The sequence below is a fragment of the Colobus angolensis genome, unplaced genomic scaffold, assembly GCF_000951035.1.
Source record: "Colobus angolensis palliatus isolate OR3802 unplaced genomic scaffold, Cang.pa_1.0 Scaffold14, whole genome shotgun sequence".
NCBI lineage: Eukaryota > Metazoa > Chordata > Mammalia > Primates > Cercopithecidae > Colobus > Colobus angolensis.
This window is the reverse complement of record NW_012114488.1, coordinates 1,157,308-1,180,484: the sequence shown is the minus strand read 5'-3', so window position 1 is coordinate 1,180,484 and position 23,177 is coordinate 1,157,308. Positions and strand designations below refer to the sequence as shown.

At 43.1% G+C, this 23,177-nt stretch overlaps 1 protein-coding gene across 2 annotated transcripts in view; it reads right to left on the bottom strand.

Moving 5' to 3' along the window:
- Window positions 1–23,161, bottom strand: part of MTUS1 (microtubule associated tumor suppressor 1) — a 161,317-nt gene extending 138,156 nt beyond the window's left edge. For both annotated transcript variants that reach the window (XM_011934873.1, XM_011934875.1), the window contains exon 1: window positions 22,845–23,161. The gene's annotated coding sequence lies outside the window, so the exon portion shown is untranslated. The remainder of the gene's footprint in view (window positions 1–22,844) is intronic.
- Between the last annotated feature and the right edge of the window lie 16 nt (window positions 23,162–23,177).

Here is a 23,177-nt window from a genome sequence, read left to right as displayed (position 1 = left end):
AAACAATTATACTCACTCATTCTCTCTCTCACCCAAAAACTGGACAAAATGGTCCCAGTTTGACAAAACAAAAACCTCTTCACACTACAGGAACCCAGCTTGAGGAAGGCCCCTTCACTTGGCTACAGAGGCCCTACTCTCTCTTGGTTTTCCTCCTGAACTCGCAGACTTCTCTTTGGCAAATGCTTCTGAGAGATTCTTCTTTGATCAACCTCCAGTGTTGGAGGGGGGTGGGGGCAGGGCCCAGCCCCTCATTCCTTCTCTTCCTTCACTCATTCTTGTTTCAAATATGCTCTGATAACAATTTCCACAAGCCCATCTCTAGCACTGATCTTTCCCCCAAAGCTCCAGGGTGGACTTCTCAACTGTCAACGCCACGTCTCCATTTACATGTTTACCAGGAATCTCTGACACGGGTTGGATGTGGGTCCCCTCCAAATCTCATGTTGAAATGTGATCCCCAGTGGTGGAGGTGGGGCCTGGCGGGAGGTGACTGGGTTATGGGGGCGGATCCCTCATGAGAGGCCTGGGGCTGTCCACAAGAGGGAGTGAGTTCTTGCAACATGTGGTTGTTGAAAAGTGCGTGGCAGCTGACTCTGGGCACACTTCCTATGGCTTAGCCCTGCTCCGCAAGGGACAGCCCTAAAAAAAAAGTGTGGTACCTCTCCTGTCCCCTTGCTCCTGCTCTCACCATGTGACATGCCAGGCCCCTGCTGCCTTCTGCCATGATTGGAAGCTGCCTGAGGCCTCATCAGAAGCACATGCCAGCAACATGCTTCCTGTACAGCCTGCACAACCACGAGCCAATTAATCCTCTTTCCTTTATACATTACCCAGCCTTGGGTATTTCATTCTAGCAATGCAAGAACAGTCTGATACAATCTCAAGCTTCAAGTCTAAGAGGGAACTCTGGGCATCCAGACCCCTGCCCATTTCCTTCTTGTACCAGTGTTCCTGGTTTTCAATAAAAGACACCATGAATGTACCTCAAGTCAAAAACCCAGGAGTCAGCAATAAGCTGCCTCTTTCCCTCTGTCCCCAATAGTAACTCCAATAGGCACTGCCTTCAAAATACATTTCAAACGCAACCATTCCTCACCTTCACTATTATCCTTGGCCCAAGCCACCACTCTCTCTCTCTCTCTCTCTCTGGGACTACTACTAGGCAAATCGTGAGCCCCTGCCAACTTACAATATATTCTCAAAACAGCACCCAGAGTCATCCTTCTGAACTGTACTCAGTTCCTGGCATCCCTCAGTCCAAGCCTTCTTGTATCACACCTAATACAAAAAAGGGACCCAGTGGCCTAAAACAATAATTAGCAACAGACTAACCTTTCTGCAAAAGGTGACGTGAGGCAGCATCAAAGGCAAGGGAGTGCTCACTGCCACCACAAATCAAATGACACAGCTTACACTTCATAGTCAATCCTGAGGGGCTGTGGAAGAATCTCTGAAAATCAATGACATTTCATCGCTAAATCAATAGGTGTTCAAACAGAATTATCTCCTCTTATCTAATCAGATCTCCACAATTACCCCCAAAGACTTCAAGGGGTAAGAGCGCTCCTGGTTTTTGACCACTGATTATTTACTTGCACAACTTCTCAAGAGATAGGATTCCACCTAAAATGGAACAAAGGAGTCTCGAAAAGAAATACTATGTTTCAAATATCTTATAGCCAATCAGCAAACAGCTACCATTCTGAAAAGAATGTCTTAATTTCCAAGTGAAGTTTCTTCTAGCCCGCATGACTTCAACATACAATTTGTACCATATTGTATCCAAAGACTTATTATTAAGAATGTGAAATAATCCTCCCCTAAATTTCAACTTAAAATGTGTAATCTTTGTTTAAATGGCCTGTTGTCTGCAAGTTTTGAAACAAGGCTTCACTTTGTGTTCAAAGGCAGTATAAGGAAACAACACAAGTTACTGTTTCAACTCCTCTGACAGTGATTCACATTAAACACAAGAGTTTCTTACAAATTAGAATTATCCAGAAATATATCCGAGTAAGCCTAGCCTCATAAAAAGACTAACTTCAATATTTGCTTTCATTTCTAAAATTTTTTAAATCAACCACTAAGACTTCTACATCCCCCTACACAAGCCAAGAAGAAATGCTGGCTCTTCCCTGCACAGGCCACACCTGTCTTTAGTCAGCACCCCTTTCCCACTCGACGGCCTCCTGCCCCCCTTCATGTGATCAACTTCTGGCATCAGGAAGGCAGCAGTGGCTCTGTGCCATGAGGTCCCTCTTTGTAGGCTGTGGCTATTTTTAGACTGGCAGCCCCTCTGATTTCTAACTTGGCCCTAGATAATATCATGAGGCAGCCTTTAGAGAGCAACCCTTCAGAAGCCAGGCAGGTCCCCGTGGGATTAGCAACACTCTACTGCTAACACAGCAAGTCTCAGGTCCTAAGTTCTACAAAGGCCCTCCAAGGACAGCCCCCTCTAACCTGATGGCCCTTGGTCGGCCAGACCCAAGGCTGAGCTCCCGTTTCAAATGGGCATGTCTGTGGTTTTATCGGGCCAACAAATCAAAGCTGAGACAGATATACTACTCATACATGGATTTGAGCCAGGAAATTTAAAACAACTCACTAATGGGATTTTTTTATTTCCTTAAATGTCGTGTCCATTCATAACACTGAGATTTCAGATGTGTGTAACAGCTTTGGGAAAAGGTATTGATAAAAATATTCAAAGAAAATGTTAGTCACCTTTCAAAAAAAGCACAGCATACCAAGACGATGTAGTAAGTTAAACATTCCCTTGTGTTATTTATAAACATAACCATATACTATATCATTTCTAATTGGAAAAGGTCTACCAGAAACACTACATACACCCGATGCTAAAACTATACATTATCTTCTGCTATGCCTCTACAAAAGACGACTATAATAACTTGAATTTTAAGAACTACACATTCAAGATAAATACTGGATTGGTTTTTCCATCTCACTATTAAAATGAAGCATAAGACCTTCAAATTAGGTTTAAATGTTTTAACAGTGAAGTTTTCTGGCAGAGGACATCAAAAATTCAGAGAAAATACATTTATGTATTTCATATCACACCTTTCCTCCAAGGCCATCATGACATCAACATTGATCCCTTTTCTTTATCCCTAACTTGGATTTTGCAAAGAATTGTAACATCTTTTCTGAACCCGCAAGTCTATGGTGCAAAAAATGTTTGATCCCCAGGATTCTACTGGTAACATTAAATGAAGACCTTATGGAACCTGGCCAGGCTTGGTGGCTCACGCCTATAATCCTAGCACTTTGGGAGACAGAGGTGGGTGGATCACCTGAGGTCAGCCTGGCCAACATGGTGCAACCTGTCTCTATTAAAAATACAAAAATTAGCCGGGCGTGGTGGTGGGCACCTGTAATCCCAGCTATTCAGGAGGCTGAGGCAGGAGAATTGCTTAAACCTGGGAGGCGGAGTTTGCAGTGAGCCAAGATTGTGCCATTGCACTCCAACCTGGGCAAAAAGAGTGAAACTGTCTCAAAAACAAAACAAAACACACAAACAAACAAACAAAAACACCCTTAAGAACACAATAAGGATAACATGTTGGCCGTTGTATTTCAGAAGGCAACCTGGCTTGACTCTGAGCTACAGCTCCAAGAAATAAAGAGGATTCACTCACTGGTCCTGGCTCTGACAATCACCACCTGCCTAGTGGAGTCTCTGGCTGTGAAGGTGAGTGAGGTGTTCTCTCCATTCTATCCATTCTGGAGTTGGAATTTTCCAGAGACTGCTAAAGGTGGCGGTGTGCCAGGAAAACAAAGGAATACAACACGGACCAGCCAAGTTCCCTCTCTTATCCTCACAAGCAGAACAAAGTCTCAGTGCTCCAGGACTGGCCACTTTCTGACTTTCTTAGATGGGAGTGTAGGAAGAGGGAGCATACCAGGCCTCAGACTCTGTCCTCACTAGACATGGAGGAGGAGATGATGTAATTTTTTTTTTAAATAAAAAGATATGCAATGTGCATGCTGTTGTGCTATGAGAAGAATGTGGAAATTCACAAGTTGGACATTGTTTAGCTTTGTATTCCTGGGGCTAATGTGTTCAGCTCAGCCTGAGGCTCCATGAAGATGGTCCTTGAGTCTGACTTCCAAGGGTCTGACAGCCTGTTGATGACGGCCTTTACAATCACTGGTATCTGAAGCTCAAGCAAGACAGACACCAACTAAGTGCCCCCAGCAGTAATTTCTCAACAAACAATTCAGTAACAGACTCCATCCTTAACGGCAATCTGAGGCTCTGCTGTGGTCAACAAACACCAGTGACCAAGGCCCGGACCACCACTCCGATTCCCACAGACCTGTGGGCCCCGATGACATGAAGGTCACTCAGAGCTTAAAGGCAGAGATGAACGCAATGAAGATTTCCACTGAAAGATGGGAGAGAAATGTTCTACCCACGCTCACCCAATTGAGATTTGTGGAATTCAACAGCCCCCAAACGTTTTAAAAGCAAATAGTTCAGTATCCACTCATGCCTTTCTCCAAGTGATTTCAACTCTGTATAAAGCATCTAATCATAAGTTAAATAAAATAACATCTCTCATTTGATACTAACTTCCTATAGCTTAGCTGTTTTAGGCAAAATGGCAGTGTGGTTTAACTGAATCCACAGTTACAGTTGAGAATACTCCTATTCCCTGCTGTGACATCGATGTAAGATGTTTTAGTTGAGAATCTAAACCCTGCTAATTTTCTTACAACTGTTTTGTTTTTGATTTTGAGATGGAGTTTCACTCTTGTTGCCCAGGCTAGAGTGTAATGTCGCCATCTCGGCTCACTGCAACCTCCACCTCCCAGATTGAAGCGGTTCTCCAGCATCAGCCTCCCAGATAGCTGTGATTACAGGCGCACGCTACCATGCCCGGCTAATTTTGTATTTTTAGTACAGATGAAGTTTCACCATGTTGACCAAGCTGGTTTCCAACTCCTGATCTCAGGTGATTTCCCCGCCTCAGCCTCCCAAAGTGCTGAGATTACAGGCATGAGCCACCATATTAGAGACTTTCAAGAATGAAATGATCCCTGTGTAATTTTTACTATATTCAGAGTTCCAACTGGCTACAAAAAGAGGAATGTATTTCCAACTGGCTACAAAAAGAGGAATGTATACAATAGTGCACAGAACAGTCTTAGAGAAGTTCCATGGCTACACAATGGGGGCACTTCTCACACCACTCTGTCAGCTTCCTTATCCCTGCTACCGAGTGACCTTTTTATAACAAAAAGAACTTTTTCTTTTGAAATAGACTCTTGCTCTATCACCCAGGCTGGAGTACAGTGGCGCAATCTTGGCTCACTGCAACCTCCGCCTCCCAGCTTCAAGAGATTCTCGGGCCTTGGCTGCCTGAGTAGCTGGGATTGTAAGTGTGCACCACCATGCCCGGCTAATTTTTGTATTTTTTGTAGAAATGGAGTTTAACCATGTTGGCCAGGCTGGTCTTGAACTCCTGGCCTCAAGTGATCCACCTGCCTCAGCCTCCCAAAGTGCTGGGATTACAGGTGTGATCCTCTGTGCCCCGCCTATAACAAGAACTTTTATTCATGCAACAAACATTCCTATGTCCTCTATCACACGCCAGCTTCTTTGCTAGGTGATGGGGACACAACGCTCAATAAGATGGTCCCAGCCTTCAAAGAGCCTACAGTTCAGCCAAGAAGACAAAAATGGACAAGGAAATAATTACAGAAACTGCAAAGATAGAAGCGACTGGAGGCTAAAGGGACCCAGAGAACAGGCTCCATTTTTACAGATATGGAGAAAACAGTGAAGTGTCCCTTCCAGAAGAAGATAAAGCTTGAGCTGAGACTAAGGCAGAGACAGGGAAATGCTTCTCTGCCTTTCAGATTTTATGGACTCAGGACATCCCCACTCCAAAACTCTGCAGAGACAGCACGGGGATGTCAGCTTTAATTTCGCCATGAAGGGCACTTCAGACAAAATGTGTACTACTGCCAACCCATTATAAAAGGACATTTTTTAACACAAAAAGTGAAGGGGGTACAAAACCGCGGCATAAAGAACATTCCTTTAGTTTAAGTAATATACATATAGCCTAATGAAAATCCTGGTACATTGTATTTTTTTTTTTTTTTTTTTTGAGACAGAGTCTCGCTCTGTCGCCCAGGCTGGAGTGTAGTGGCCGGATCTCAGCTCACCGCAAGCTCCGCCTCCCGGGTTCACGCCATTCTCCTGCCTCAGCCTCCCCAGTAAGCTGGGACTACAGGCGCCTGCCACCTCGCCCGGCTAGTTTTTTTTTTTTTTTTTTTTTTGAGACAGAGTCTCGCTCTGTCGCCCAGGCTGGAGTGTAGTGGCCGGATCTCAGCTCACCGCAAGCTCCGCCTCCCGGGTTTACGCCATTCTCCTGCCTCAGCCTCCCGAGTAGCTGGGACTACAGGCGCCCGCCATCTCGCCCGGCTAGTTTTTTGTATTTTTAGTAGATACGGGGTTTCACCATGTTGGCCAGGATGGTCTCGATCTCCTGACCTCGTGATCCGCCCGACTCGGCCTCCCAAAGTGCTGGGATTACAGGCTTGAGCCACCGCGCCCGGCCTCGCCCGGCTAGTTTTTTTGTATTTTTTAGTAGAGAGGGGGTTTCACCATGTTAGCCAGGATGGTCTCGATCTCCTGACCTCGTGATCCGCCCGTCTCGGCCTCCCAAAGTGCTGGGATTACAGGCTTGAGCCACCGCACCCGGCCAACATTGTATTTTTATTCCATCTCACCATGTCCAAGTCAACATTCTGTCACTAGGCACCCCAGGGTCACAGACGCACACTTGGAACCTCTGATGTAGATGAGAAAGGCAGTGGTGAAATCTGGAGGGCAGCTTCTCACCTCTGCAAAGATCAAAGCAACACAGCAGGAGAGAAAGAAACACACCAAGGGAAGTACTGAGAGGGCCGATGGATCAGCAAAGGCCTAAGGCCAGGTACGGTGGGTCATGCCTGTAATCCCAGCACTCTGGGAGGCCAAGGCAAAATAACGTATTGAACCCAGTTTAAGACCAGCCTGGGCAACACAGCGCGACCCTGTCCCTAAAAAATTTAAAAATTAGTCAGCCGTGGGGGCACATGCCCATAGTCCCAGCTACTCAGGAAGCTGACCCCAGAGGATCACTGGAGCCCAGGAGTTACAGGCTGCAGTGAGCCATCATCATGCCAATGCACTCCAGCCTGGGTGACAGAGCGAGACCCCATCTCCGGAAAAAACAAACAAATAAAAAAAAGGCGGCCTAGAACACATCCAGGAAGGGTCAGTCTATTCTGACCCTTCTTGCAATGGAAGCCACCTCAGAGCCCACATTCACCAACACACACACGAGCCTGGGACAGAGGGACCCAAAGACCAACCCGGATGAGCTGTTTCCGTTGAGGCCAGAGAGGTCTGGAAGGCAGTGCCTGGCACCAGACAGCCCTCACCCCCTGCCATACGCTAAAAGCTCCTCCAGGACCCAGGCACCATCTCAGAAGTGGGTGTGCCGCTGAGGAAGGAGGAAATCCATCCTTCACAGGAGAGAAGAGTCTCAGATAGGAAGCGTGAACTGACCACACTTAACATCCTCAAGTGGATATTTATCTGCAAGCGACTGTTTGAAACCAAAAAACAATGAGTTACCTTGAGGTTGCTACATTATATGTTCTCTACAAGTGAGGGGAAATGAGGATGTGTGGGGCAGTTGGGTTATAAAGAAATAAAGTTCCATTTGGGGTCACAATGTGTAAGTGTCCCACCTGCTTCTGTAGTTGAGAGACTGGCTGGGGCTGGAAGAAATGGATCCACCCGAGCGGTATGAAGGAGCTGGGTTCCACGTTTACTATTAAGAGTTAAGGAGCTATGTTAACAATCAACATGTAACACACTGCGGGAGCAGAGCTTTATCACAAAAGAATTTCGCTCAGGCCACAGCACATCAGTTCTTCGGATCCCTTACGAACTCATCCACCTCACACCAGCACATACTGTTTTGTATCATGGCTATACATTTCAGAAAGAAAATATAAGTAGAATTTTTTTAAGAAGACTCTTTCCTAGTACACTTGACAAGCATTGTAGAGTGACACTGACCTCATTGCTGAAAAGCGATCGGAAGCTTCTGGACATCAGAAGGGCTGGTGAGAGAAAGCGCTGTGTAAACACAGTGTTTGGCACATCCAAGGACTGACAAAGAGGGGCCACCACTCCCTGACACCCTGTCAATCCCACTGCTCCACTCCAGGCCAGCACAGTGTGTGAGGCCAGGATGAGGAACAGGCCACAGCCTCCACCATGGGTAAAGATGACGACATCAGTGCACAGCTCTTCGAAGTCCACAATGTTCCCACAGTCGTCCTCCCAGTAGACAGTCCCATGGGACAGACAGGTCACATGACAGTCACATTCCCCCATCCCTCCTCCTTTGAGATGCTAAACCTGATCTTTCCAGAAGGTGAGTACCTTGCTCAAAACAGAGTGAATAAATAGCAGCAATGGACCTTAAACTCTACTCCAATGTGTACTCTTGATCTATTTCCGCCCTCCTTCTCACAATAATCAAACCACCTAAACACTTGCTAGGTCTGCATGGCTATGAACCTATATATGGATCCTATAGCCAGCTCACATGGGGAGCATACTTTTATCAAGGAGCTCCCAAACTGAACCAGGAACTGTTACAAGCCAAAAACATTCTTGCCTCATTTTCCTCATGGATAAAAACTGATTCAACAATCCATCTCATCGGGCTGTTTTACAGTTACATAAAATTTTTGAAACTTTCTAACACACAATTGTACGTGGCTACTGTTACGTCAAGAACCTTGTAAAACAAGCCTTATTATCATCCTCACTTTTCTGACAACCAAAGCTCAATGGCATATTCATCCAGTCAAGAAGACTTTCTGGCTGGGCGCGGAAGCTCACGCCTGTAATCCCAGCACTTTCGGAGGCCGAGACGGGCGGATCACCTGAGGTCAGCAGTTCAAGACCAGCCTGGTCAACATGGTGAAAGCCCATCATTACAAGAATACAAAAAATTAGCTGGGCATGGTGGCGGGTGCCTGTAATCCCAGCTACTCAGGAGGCTGAGCCAGGAGAATGGCTTGAACCCGGGAGGCGGAGGCTGCAGTGAACCGAGATAGCGCCATTGCACTTCAGCCTGGGCAACAAGAGCAAAACTCCATCTAAAAAAAAAAAAAAGGCATTCTGTGTGGGTGATGGACACATTCTGTATCTTGATTGGTGTGATGGTTACACCGATGTGTATTTGTCAAAACTCATATAATTGCACACTTAAGTCAGGTGCGCTGCATTTCATGATAATTTTATCTCAAACACTGTTTCAAAGATCACATGGTAGTGAACAGCAGTGTGTATTCTGAAACATATTTATGAATTCTTGTTGGAATCTACAGATTTTTTTTCCGCATTCTTTTTCTGTAATCTGCTTGCCAACTAATCCTTCCTACCCAACTGAAACCCTTAAATGTTAACGACAGTTACTAGTTACCATTTTTGTCTCTTTACTCAGAATTTCATCTTTTACTGTTACATGCTGAACATACTCATCTAGACCCTTCTACTCAAGTAGGTCTCTGGCCACAACCCAGTAGGGTACAAACAGCCACACACTAAACAACTACCTTGAAAAGCAGGTCAGGAAGGATCACGTGCCAGTTGCCTGCAGTCCTAACCCAACGGACTTCAAAGACTCTCAACTATATTTCTCAATCTAAGTCAACATTCCTTCAACAATGCATTGAACAAAAATAAAAAGCACACGGCCGGGCGCGGTGGCTCAAGCCTGTAATCCCAGCACTTTGGGAGGCCGAGACGGGCAGATCACGAGGTCGGGAGATCGAGACCATCCTGGCTAACACGGTGAAACCCCGTCTCTACTAAAAAATACAAAAAACTAACTAGGCGAGGTGGCGGGCGCCTGTAGTCCCAGCTACACGGGAGGCTGAGCCAGGAGAATGGCGTAAACCTGGGAGGCGGAGCTTGCAGTGAGCTGAGATCCGGCCACTGCACTCCAGCCCAGGTGACAGAGCAAGACTCCATCTCAAAAAAAATAAAAGAATAAATAAATAAAAATAAAAAGCACAATTCTAAATACTCCTCCCAGAGGAAGGAACAAAATAAAGTCCTTGCTCTCTTAGATATCACATCATACTGTAGATGATTTTCAAAATTCCATCAGAAAGTAACCTTTTTCATGAAAATCAGTAAACAAGAGGCAAAACAGTAAGTTTCAGGATAGCACTGGACCCAAAGTATTTACTTTTTTTTATACAACGAGCTGTTTGTACAGAAGTAAATAATTAAAACCACCATCTACACCCAGAGCTTATCAAAGGCATTCTCAAAGACTGTACAGTTATGCTAAAGAAATGATATGATGTACAGACCATGCATGCTTTTAGTTGTCTGTTTTGTTTGTTTGTTTTTTGAGACAGAGTTTCATTCTTGTTGCCCAGGCTGGAGTGCAATGGCATGATCTTGGCTCACTGCAACCTCCGCCTTCCAGGTTCAAGCAATTCTCCTGCCTCGGCCTCCCGAGTAGCTGGGATTACAGGCATGTGCCACCACGCCCGGCTAATTCTGTATTGGTGGTAGAGACAGGGTTTCTCCACATTCGTCAGGCTGGTCTCCAACTCCCAACCTCAGGTGATCCACCCGCCTAGGCCTCCCAAAGTGCTGGGATTACAGGTGTCAGCTACTGCACCCGGCTGCTTTTGGATTTTAAATTATATGCAGTCAGTTTTTTTTAAATACCTAAAAGGCAGCACAGGTTGTTTGAGGTACGTGGGGGGTAGATCGCATGGGCAGGGCAGAGTTTACAGCTGAAATATAAAATCTCTACCCCAAAGTGTTAAATGACCATGAACATTTCCTTGTTTAGAAACTTCAGAGTTGTCATCCCCCTTCAAAGTCCACTTGGTGAAAAGGAAATAATTTTCCATTTGAATCATGCCAACACCAAATGGAAAATGTCTTTACGTGAGCGTAGTTACGCAATTTGGCACCTCACCTTATACCTCCCAACCTTTATTAAACATCGACTTCCTGCACTCTTTTCTTGAAAATGATTACCTATCGTAGGCTTTCTGCTGGCCAGTAAGAGTTCTTTAACAGAAGGTGACTGTATATACACATTTCACTCACAGCAGCAGCCCAAGGACAGCCAACCTCCAAACAGGGCCTACTTGTACAGTCCCAACCCTGCATATTCCTTAGAAGACAATTTGGAAATAGAGAACTGATGAGTTTTAGGGCTAAAAATCATGACTGATATTCAGCTGAAACTGTGGTTTTGTAAGGGCATTCATCCCTTCCCAGTTCTGACACTGGCCTCACCTCCTACTTCCATTTCTATCTGGGATTACCTCCATTTCCTCCACTCATTACCTGCCTCTCTGTAGCTTACAATAAGGAAACAGAATTCAAGATTTCTACTTTTAAAGAAGGTTTCGACTGGACATGGTGAGTCACACCTGTAATCCCAGCACTTCGGGAGGTCGAGGCAGGTGGATCACAAGATCAGGAAATCAAGGCCACCCTGGCTAACATGGTGAAACCCTGCCTCTACTAAAAATACAAAAAATTAGCTGGACATGATGGCACACGTCTGTAGTCCCAGCTACTTGGGAGGCTGACATAGGAGAACTGCTTGAACCCGGGAGGCGGAAGTTGCCGTGAGCCGAGATCACGTCATTGCACTCCAGCCTGGGTGACAGAGGAAGACTCCGTCTCAAAAAAAAAAAAAAAAAACTTTCAGGGAAAAAAAAATTAGTTTCTATCCGACATTTAAGACTTCAGACTGCTAATCTATAAAATGAGATACAAAAAAATCTAATTATTCAAATGATTGTTTCTATAGAGTTCTATTAGGACTTATTGAAAAAAGCAGTCTGAAAGCTATAAAGTCCTATGTAAGCAGAATACATGATTGTAATGATCTCTGTCAATTTGTCACTTGTGCTACTAATCTGAATGGTCTACAACATTTAACATTTGGTTTTACGTTCTGTGATTAGAAAATGGGAAAACAAACTGTAATTCTCAGCTATGCCATTTGAAATTTTACATATCACAACTACTGCATGGCTTGGCCCGGGACGGTGGCTCACTCCTGTAATCCTAGCACTTTGGGAGGCCAAGGCAGGTGGATCACTTGAGGTCAGGAGTTCGAGACCGGCATGGCCTACATGGTGAAACCCCATCTCTACTAAAAATACAAAAATTAGCCGGGCATGGTGGCAGGCACCTGTAATCCCAGCTACCCAGGAGGCTGAGGCAAGAGAATCGCTTGAATCCAGGAGGTGGAGGTTGCAGTGAGCCAGATCGCACCACTGCACTCCAACCTGGGTGACAGAGCAAACTATCAGGGGGTGGGGGGAACTGCTGCACGACTTTTATCCCATTTCAGCACCAATGTATAGAAAAACCTGGCAACAGAAACTTATTACTTCCACTAGCATTAAAACTAGTCAAATAACAATATCATATTGGGCGTGGAAAACGGACTGGTAGAAGTCCAGTCCCAGTTCCATAACTTACTCTCCACAAGATAAAACATTTATCCAAATAGTTCTGCTCCCCAGTCTCCTTCAGTATAAAAGAGAGCACTCATGATTTGCTCTGCCCAACCACAGGGCCATTGTGACCAGTTCTTAATATCATATTTAGAATGTGCTTGCCAAAAACATAGGAAATTAATATTTCACTATGCTTAAAAGATGAAAATACAGAATTGCTTTTATATTTATATACTATATATTAATAGTAACATTTTACAACTGAAACTCTAAAATACAAATACTCTGGACTATGTTACAGGTGAAAAATTGGAACAGGGAATGTTAGTACTGTAATATCCACAAGTGCAAGATAAGTTCAAAGTGATGACTCACTTGTTTTTTGACTGTGCTGACTGATAGCAAACGGGCAACATAATTTACAGACTTTACCAAAGATAAAAGTATCTGCTTTAATTTTTTGAAAATACAGTTCAACTGGAGTATCAGCAGCTCACTAGACTTAAACTTTCAAGAAAAACAAGAGGTGACAAAGCTGGAGTCTGAGAATAAACAATCTCCAATGTTTGGTACAAATCTATTCTTCCTAAGGAAGAGGGAAAGTTATCAGCCTCCTGAGCCTAGAATTTAACTCCCAACAGACAGCACCAGCAGATCCAAGCAACACCTCCACCAAGGCTAAGCTGCAGAAACTAAATGAAACACCCATCTATGAATCAGAAGATTTAGAACTAGAGAGAAAGGATGGTTATTAGCACCAACTGATCATCTTCTATATACCTGGCACCTGTATCAGAATAACCCCAGGACACAAGGTACTATCCCCGCCCCCCCACCTCCCAGCGTCCTGATGAGCCAACTAGGGAGCAAAGGTAATGAAATTTCACCCGAGGTCACATGGCTCATAGGAAAATCTCAGACATGAACCCAATTTCGCCTGTTAAGTCTGTACACTCTCGATGACAGTATTGCACCAAACGTTCTTGATACCCATAACACTTTTCCAATGCTATAATAAAGTATGTCCCCAGGGTAGCACAATGGATGTCACGGGGGGCGAAATCTAGCTAAACGGTAAAATACCTCTCTTTGTTTTAGTATTCCAAATTCAACAAAAACAGGAGGAAGGAGAGAAGAAAAGCAGTCCCCAGCACTGAAGGATGGAGGGCTACTCATTCAAGATCAAAATAACTGACACTATATAAGGAGAAAATAATTTTCATTTGATTATATATCTACAAGGTTATATATTTTTAAATGTTCAGCTTAATAAGCTATAACCGGCCGGGCTTGGTGGCTCAAGCTATCCCAGCACTTTGGGAGGCGGAGACGGGTGGATCACGAGGTCAGGAGATCGAGACCATCCTGGCTAACACTGTGAAACCCCGTCTCTACTAAAAAATACAAAAAACTAGCCGGGCGAGGTGGCGGGCGCCTGTAGTCCCAGCTACTCGGGAGGCTGAGGCAGGAGAATGGCGTAAGCCCGGGAGGCGGAGCTTGCAGTGAGCTGAGATCTGGCTACTGCACTCCAGCCCGGGGGTGAGAGCAAGACTCCGTCTCAAAAAAAAAAAAAAAAAAATAAGCTATAACCAGCACTTTCCAACAAAATAGTCTTATCTGCAATATAAAATGGTTTAGGTTTCCTCATAGAAACAGAAATGTAGGATTTTTCTTACCTCCTTTTTCATGGATAGACCCTAGTCTTTCAAATTCAAATTAAGAGTAAGTAAACCCCTCTGCACAGGTGCCATTAAAAACACTATAAAGCAACATCACAAGGCTGGAAACGGAGGCTTACGCCTGTAATCCCAGCACTTTGGGAGGCTGAGGTGGGCAGATCGCTTGAGGCCAGGAGATCACCACCAGCCTGGCCAACATGGGGAAACCCTGTCTCTACCAAAAATACAAAAATCATCCAGGCATAGTGGCACACACCTGTAGTTTCAGGTACTCAAAAGGTTGTGGCATGAGAATCGCTTAAACCCAGGAGGCGGAGGTTGCAGTGAGCTGAGATTACACCACCACCCTCCAGCCTGTGACAGAGCAAGACTCTGTCTCCAAAAAAAAAAAAAACAAATCAGAAAGCAAAACAATTTTTTTAACATTAAACAGAAAATACTTCTTCAGAGCATTAAATCAAGTTCAATAACCAGCAAGTCTAGTGAACTATTGAAAAGTTTTACATAAATGCAAAACTACTCTGAAACACAAATCTTATTAGATGTAATGAGAAAGAACAATCCTAGCCTGAAAAGTTATCTGAATTCCTCTTTAAGTTGTACCTACCTATTTCTCTAAACAGAAAACAGCCCAAGTCCCTAGTCAAGAGAAATTGTCAACTTGTGATTGTCTGCACGAATAGAGAATGTAATAAATCAGGAGTGGAATCAATTACATACATGTATTAGTACATGGGTATGCCAGATGTTCTGAAACTGACTCTTCATAATAAAACAGTAACTCAGAAGGAACAGGAAACTTGGCACCTTCCAGCTCTGATGCTCTGCTCCCAAAGCTGTGGCCTTTCAGTCGGACACAAGACTGAGGGTGAGCTACCTTCCCTCTGCTTGCTGAGTATGAAACACTGGATGAGGGAGTGAGGGCAAGAGGAGAGGGCAAGGAGCAAGGCAGAGAAAAGTAGTAAGGAAATTAATACCTGTGGTTTAAAAGACCTTCCAGTAGCTGTGACTATCTGAAAAAATAATTTCAAATTCCCATGCCGTCAGAGCTCTAGATGATTTATTCCAGAGCACATCTGGGAGAAAAAATTATAACAGTAAAAATGTACCCGACATCTGAAGATTTAGACCCTATCCTTAAGAAGCTTACAAGATGTGGCAAAAAGATACTGGAAAAGGTAACTAAAGATTCTCACTGAGAGAAATTAAGAGACACCAAAGAGTTCTGTGCTAAGTATTTTCCTTCTCAATCCTTTTGGTGAGAAGGAAAAGGGTAAGCATGATTAAGGATAAGGATGTTTTATATAACCAAGAATGTTAACACAGCCTATGTGACCAAACTTTGGTCAAGACAGCAGGTGGAATTTTCAAGGCAGGGACCAATGTTAACAACCTGGGAGAATATTTCAAGCAACACGAATACTTACTAACATTTCCAAAACTGCACTTTTCACAATGATCAGAGTTTCTCTGACTCCTCCAAGAAAAAAGGTCAAATTCTTTTTTTTGTCTTCTACCTCACAGGGTTTGGCCCATAGAAAGTGTTCAAAAATGGCTGAGGCTGATGAAAACCAAACACAGACCAGGCCGAGAGGCTCACGTCTGTAGTCCCAGCACTTTGGGAGGCCAAGGAGGGTGGATTACCTGAGGTCAGGAGTTCGAGACCAGCCTGACCAACATGGTGAAACCCTGTCTCTACTAAAAATACAAAATTAGACAGGCATGGTGGCGCATGCCTGTATCCCCAGCTACTCAGGAGGCTGAGGCAGGAGAATCGCTTGACCCGGAAAGCAGAGACTGCAGTGAGCCAAGATCGTGCCACTGCACTCCAGCCTGGGCAAGAAGAGCAAAAGTCCGTCTCAAAAAAAAAAGAGATAAAAGAAAAAAGAAAATCAAATATAACATTTTAACAGCAAGGATTTTTGCTCATGCTTTTTATTTATCGTTTGACATGAAAATATGAGCCTAATCACACACTATGTATAAATGACTTGGTTCTGTATGTGGGACCTAGACTGGGGATCTAATAAAACAAGTGAATTTTTCCTGGTAGCTAGGTCCTGGCATGGCTCAGCCCTTTCAAATCCATTCCTCGTTCTCCAATATCCCTCCACCCGATCCTGACCACCGGCAAGGACTTCTGCAATCCTCACTTCAGTTAAAGCCTACTGGCTTAGGGTCACAGTAATAAGCAAATATGGTTCAATTCTGTAATTTGACTACCAATGAAATAATTACAGTGTAGCAGTTTACTGTATAACAAGAAATAAGATTTTAATAGTGCAAGGTGATTTAATCAGAATTCTGGGAAATATGACTCAACCACCTTGACCCAGGGGTCAGGGGAAGGGGGGTAGGTCTATGTTTCAATGTCATCTCAGAAACTGCTCATATCTGTGCTGGGTTCTATTTTTGTTCCATAAAGCTAGCCAAGTAAACTATGTTTTAAAAGGACATGCAGTTTCAACTTCTTATCATTCACTGCTAACAATCATTCAAAAATCTACAAAATGAACATAAAGGAAAATAAATCTCTAATTTGTCATTGAACACTGCTGAACACCTCATATGAACTGCTTATCTGAAATAAGGGGAAGAAATATTGATTCTTTTCATCCAGATTGGTAGAATGTAAATAATGCTGGAGTTAAATATTACCATGTTTCCCATGTACAAAAAGCACAGAAGATAAGCTAACTACCCAACAGTCAAGACTTAATGAACACTGTCACAAACACTATTTACACAACAATGTATGTTATGCCTCTTCTTCTACTCTTCTGATAAGTATGAGTCTTTCCCAAGATTCTCTTCTCAACGTCATTTTAGGACACAAAATCTCCTTCAATGTTTTAGTTAACAGAAGATCAGAATAATTACATTTGATTAGTCCTCAAATGTAAATACTAATTTTCTTCTGCATCAAGCTTAAGACACAATTTACTTATAAGGTACACATTTCTGCATTTAAAAGAATAAGGTCATTTAATGGTTTAAAAACCTCTTCCAATACATCTTACCTGAAAGACTGATCTGTTCCTAGTCTGTTCTTCCCTTTAGCTGTGTTCACACTGTGTCCTACCAATAAAGCTTCTAGGTTAGCATCAGGCTAAAATGTGTGGTTTTTCTTACTTTTATTAATGTAACTAATGTGTATACAAGAACATTATTTTTTTCTTTTTAGACAGAGTCTCACTCTGTCACCCAGGCTGGAGGGCAGTGGTGTGATCTCGGCTCATTGCAACCTCCGCCTCCCTGGCTCAAGGGATTCTCCTGCCTCAGTCTCCCATGTAGCTGGGATACAGGCGTGCCCGCCACCACACCGGCTACTTTTGTATTTTTAATAGAGATGGGGTTTCACCATGTTAGCCAGGCTGGTCTCAAACTCCTGACCTCAGGGGATCCACCTGTCTTGGCCTCCCAAATTGCTGGGATTAGAAGTGTGAGCCGCTGAGCCAGGCCCAAGAACATTTTTTTTTTTTTTTTTTTTTTTGAGAGGGTCTCACTCTGTTGGCCAGGCTGGAGGGCAGTGGTGTGATCTCGGCTCGCTGCAACCTCCAGGAGAATTGGGTTCAAGCAATTCTCCTGCCTTGGCCTCCCCAGTGGCTGAGATTACAGGCACCTGCGACCACACCCAGCTAAATTTTTGTATTTGTAGTAAAGATGGGGTTTCACCATGTTGGCTAGGGTAGTCTAGAACTCCTGACCTCAAGTGATCCGCTCAGCTTGGCCTCCCAAAGTGCTGGGATTACAGGCATGAGCCACCGTGCCCAGCTCCGAGAACATACTTAATTTAGATATGGGTCTGCTAGCAAGGCTTAAATGTAGCTCATTTTAAAATAAATACATTTTTATTACTCTTCAGTATGGAGCTTAAAGTCTAAGGAAAACCTACCAGCTTGTCAAGCCTCCCTTTCCACTCCACACAACCTCACTGAAATCTGAAATCAGTGCAATTTCAGGGCAAACTCCACTCCCAGGAGGTGCGGCCTCCTTGCAACCCTTTGCCCTTCCCAGCTAGTCTGAGAAACTCAGGACCTGCACTTCATCTTCTTTCACTGCTCAAAAAGATTCTAATCAACGCCACTCCAAAAGTAAACATGTTTCCTCATGAGAAACTTGAAGTGACCTTAAGATTATCTTCACTTAATTTTACAATTTCAAAATTAAAGTTTCTAGGTTAGAATGAAAATATGTAACTAGTGTGCAGGCAAGAACATTCTTAATTTAGACAGGGGCCTGCTAGCAAGATTTAAATGCAGTTTACCTTTGAATAAATACATTTCTATTACTTTACAATATACAGCTTGAAGTCTAAGCTTTAATGAACAAAGTTATTTTGTAATCAAGATTTATATGCAAATACGTACTTCTGAAGTACCTGAAAGCTATTTACTTAAGTGAAGCACTTCCAAGTTCGACCTTGTTTACACTCTAAATTTGTTCAGAAAACCCACCCTTTCTTCCTTGATTGTGCAACATTTACATATCAGGGCAATCACAAGTTGCCAATCTGCTTATAGTGTATGAAAACGAAGTTTTACCCTGTGTATCCACATGGCAAAGAGCCCCCCAATTTGTCATCTCCAAAATGGCAGTCTTTTTTACCATCTAAGGCCAAGTGAACATGAAAAAGTCACGCATTAATGTCATCATGGAAAATTGCCCCATATCCAAGAGTAATTTCAAAGATTACTGAGGGATTTTTCTCTAAGAAAATAAATAAATAACCATCATCAGGGCAATCATCTACAGAACTTGGTTTAGAAATAAATTTTGAGGCCAGACTTTTAGGCCAGACACAGTGGCTCACACTTGTAATCCCAGCACTTTGGGACGCTGAGGTAGGCAATCACCTGAGGTCAGGAGTTCGAGACCAGCTTGGCCAACATGGTGAAACCCTGTATCTACTAAAAATACAAAAATTAGCCAGGCAAGGTGGCGCACACATGTAATCCCAGCTACTCATGAGGCTGAGGCAGGAGAATCACTTGAACCTGGGAGGTGGGGGTTGCAGTGAGCCGAGATCGCACCACTACACTCCAACCTGGGTGACAGAGTGAGACTCCATCTTAATAAAAAAAAAAAAAAATGAAAGAAAGAAATGTTTAGGTTGGGGGCAGTGTCTCATGCCTATAATCCTAGCACTATGGGAGGCTGAAGTGGCAGAATTTGCTCGAGCCCAACAATTCAAATCCAGCCTGGGCAACACAACGAAACTTTGTCTCTACAAAAAAATACAAAAATTAGCCAGGCATGACGGCACATACTTGTAGTCCCAGATGCTCAGGAGGCAGAGGTGGGAGGATCACTTGAGCCTGGGACGTGAAGGCTGCAGTAAGCTATAGTAAGCTATATTGTATTCCAGTCTGGGTGACAGAGCAATATTCTGTCTCAAAAAATAAAATAAAATAAAATGAAATAAAACAAAATAATAAAATAAGAAGGTATTACTAGTCAAACTCAACTCCTGGTTATACTGGACCATCCTAAACCACGTAGACAGACTTCCTGGTCAGAGTAGGCTTTTTGGGGCCAGATTTCAAGCTAGCTAAGTTCATACCACTGCATCTAGTCCTTCATTTCCTGCAGGGTGGGATCACCCATCCTCCTCTCAAGAGACCACAGTCACCACTGTACCCGCTGCTAAGTGGTCGCCTTCCTCCGGGGCCTGCCTTCCTCCAGAGGAAGACTGAGGCCATTTTTAAGTGCCCCTAAGCACACAGACCCTGAACTCCAATTTCATCCTTATGGCTCACATGCGGTCCTATTGCTTACTCTTATGCTGTAAGCTTGGGAAATAAAAGGGACTCAGGCTCTGACGGAGAACAACTTCTTTCAGTGAGGACTTTCAGGGTGTATTTAAGCTTTCACAACACAGAGAAAGAACTCAACTTTGAGAAATCAGGAAGATGTGTTTCCCCCCCCTCAAATAAATAGTTTGCTGAGTAGCAGTGTTGGAAATTAATCCCGGAAATTTTTTAACTACATATACAGTACATTTGTCTGGACATCAAGACAAGACTCATTATCAACAAGTCCGTATGAAACCACAATAATGACTATAAAAAGAAGAATCTGGCAAAATGATACTACAAATAGATTACCGAAAATAAATGGAGTGTGAGCCTACTTTGTATAATCACAGAATAACAGATCTGAAAACATCCAATCTTTGGGATTTAAAACTTTCTGCTCTGATTTCAAACGATGCTGTTCCTAATAGTATATACCAAGCCCAATGGTTTCTCATCAACAAATGCAATTAGTTTTGCAACAGTCTCTACTCCAGGATATTGAAGTTCTTGTAATGAATTTGAAAAGATTCTAATTCAGAATTTGGGGAATTTTTTTTCTTTTTTCTTTTCTTTTTTGAGACAGAGTTCTGACCTGTCACCCAGGCTGGAGTGCACTGGAGTGATCTTGGCTCACTGCAACCTCCGCCTCCCACGTTCAAGCGATTCTCCTGCCTCAGCCTCCCAAGTAGCTGAGATTACAGGTGCACACCACCACACCCAGCTAAGTTTTTGTATCTTCAGTAGAGACAGGGTTTCACCATGTTGCCCAGGCTGGTCTCGAACCCCTGACCTTGTGATCCACCCGCCTCGGCCTCCCAAAGTGCTGGGATTAGAGGTGTGAGCCACTGGAAAATTTTTTTTAAATCTTCTACCAGTCACATATAGTTCTGAAGCTAAGATTTAGAAGTGTTAAAAATTCTGTTTTGAGAAAGTCAACACATTTATCAACATTAAAGAAACTTGTGTATGTCAAAAACACTGTAAATATATAAAGCAAAGATAAAAAGGGAAAAGTATCTGCAATATGAATGGCAAAGATTTACTATCAATCCATAAAAGGTTCTTATGAATTAATGGAAAAAAAAAACTAATATCCCAGGAGAAAAATCTGGCACTATGTTAAATTTCAAAATGGAAAACAACTAGATTTTGGTGTTCAAATCATCTGTAACCAAACAAAGTTCAAATATAGAGAAAGCACCGTTCACCTATAAACTGGGAAGAATTTTTTTTTTTTCCTTTTAAGGATGAGTCTCCATGACGACAAGAATATGGTAACACCAGTATTCTGAGTGCTGGTGGGAACATAATTTGGTTAAACATTTTTTGGAAAGCAAATGATCAATATGCATGAGGAGATCTTCCAACTAACAACTGTATTTCAAGGGCTCTAAGGATATTAACCTTGCACATAAAGTTTTGAAAAGGTATTTGTTGCAAAAGTATATTTAGTAATAGTAAGTGGAAATAAATGAAAACCAGTTTGATACATCTATGTAATGTAATATCAAGTAACCACTAAGATTTTTGAAGATTTAACCACATGGAAAATTTTTCATGATATATTAAGCAGCAAAAAACCTAGCATGCAACAGTATATTTAGGTAAACTATATAACTGTAAAAAAAAATTTTTCTATATATTAACAAGTATTTTCTGAAATACTGTGATTCTCTTTGATGAAACTGCTTAACTCACTTTTCTCAATCTACCTATTTTTATACAGCAAGCATGGATTACTTTTGAAATCAAAACAAACAGGGTTAACAGACCAGCGCTATTAAGTAACAGGCTTTTTAAATGCTTGAGTCTAATAACTGCAGGTTTCCAAAAATTTTAAGATATTTATCCAGAATTTTATAACCCTATTATACTCCAAAATGTAACCTTGACTTATTGACATATAATTAAAAGGTTTTGTTCCAAGCATGATTTTCTACCAAGCAGATCTACCCAAAACTATTTTCTCTTCATAAACCTGATTTTAAAAAGAATAGGTGAAAAAAGCTAGCGCAAGCTACATAAATAACTACATATTATTTTAAACTAAATTCCACTTCTAAGGATTTTAGTTTTGGTTTTAAGGATAAGCATGTAGTTCTAATCTTTTCTTTGTATAGCTTTCCTAATGGAATATACTGCCTAAGGAAAAAAAAAAATCTGTAACAGCACTTTCTACACTGTAAAGCACTGTACTAACAGGATATCATCATTTTAATTTAAATTGTCCATTTCCTGCCCTAATCATCTCTGAAAAAGAAACTTGTCTACAGAATTGCAATTCTGTTTATGCAATTCCTTTTAAAGTTATCCATGCACTGTTATCTTCTATATAGCCTCCTTAAGGAGGTCACTGGTTCCCAGGAAGCAATGACTCTCTTTTTTAATCCCCTCCCTCCTGCATTGCCTCCCTTCCTCTTGAAATCCACTCGTAACACCCGCCCCCCCCCCAACCCTCCAGCCGCAGCGCTGTGATTTAGTGATGATTGACTTCCAATCACCTGCACCTGGTAAAACTTGAAAGCTTTCACCCACCGTTTTGCCTAAGACTTTGGTTTCATTGAAACAAACAAAACACACTGGATTTCCTTTCTTAGAACACTATTTCAAATAAACAGTCTTTAACAGAGTATGTGTAACTACGCAGGCTAAATGAAGAATTAACCTCTTCCTTCCTAGGCCCAAATTACTCCAAGTCAAAATCAACAAACAACTTGGTAGAAAGGAGTACGTCTTCAAAAAAGAAAAAGGTTCGTCAGTAAACACCTAAGTCTACTAAGTGCTACAGAGTAGTCAATAAGGTCACCTTAATTAAGAGTGGATTTTTCTAGAGCGTGAAAAGTGCAAACGAGCTGCAGAAAGTAGCCAGGCGCGGCGAGGGGTCTTGGGACCTGCAGCAACCCCATTCGACCTGCTTTCTCGGCCCCGCTTGCTTCCGCTGAGAAGGGACCCAGTGAGAAGGCTGGGACCGCCGGGCCCGGGTGGGCGGCGTAAGGAGTGCACCGTCAAGCTCCTCGGTCACTTTCAAGGTGACAGCCAAGAGATCCGCATCCGTCCCTTCCGCAGGCTCTGCGCTGGCCCACGTGAGACCCGCCTCCGCTCTGCCGGCGCTGCCACCCCCTTCCCCCCCGCCCCAGCT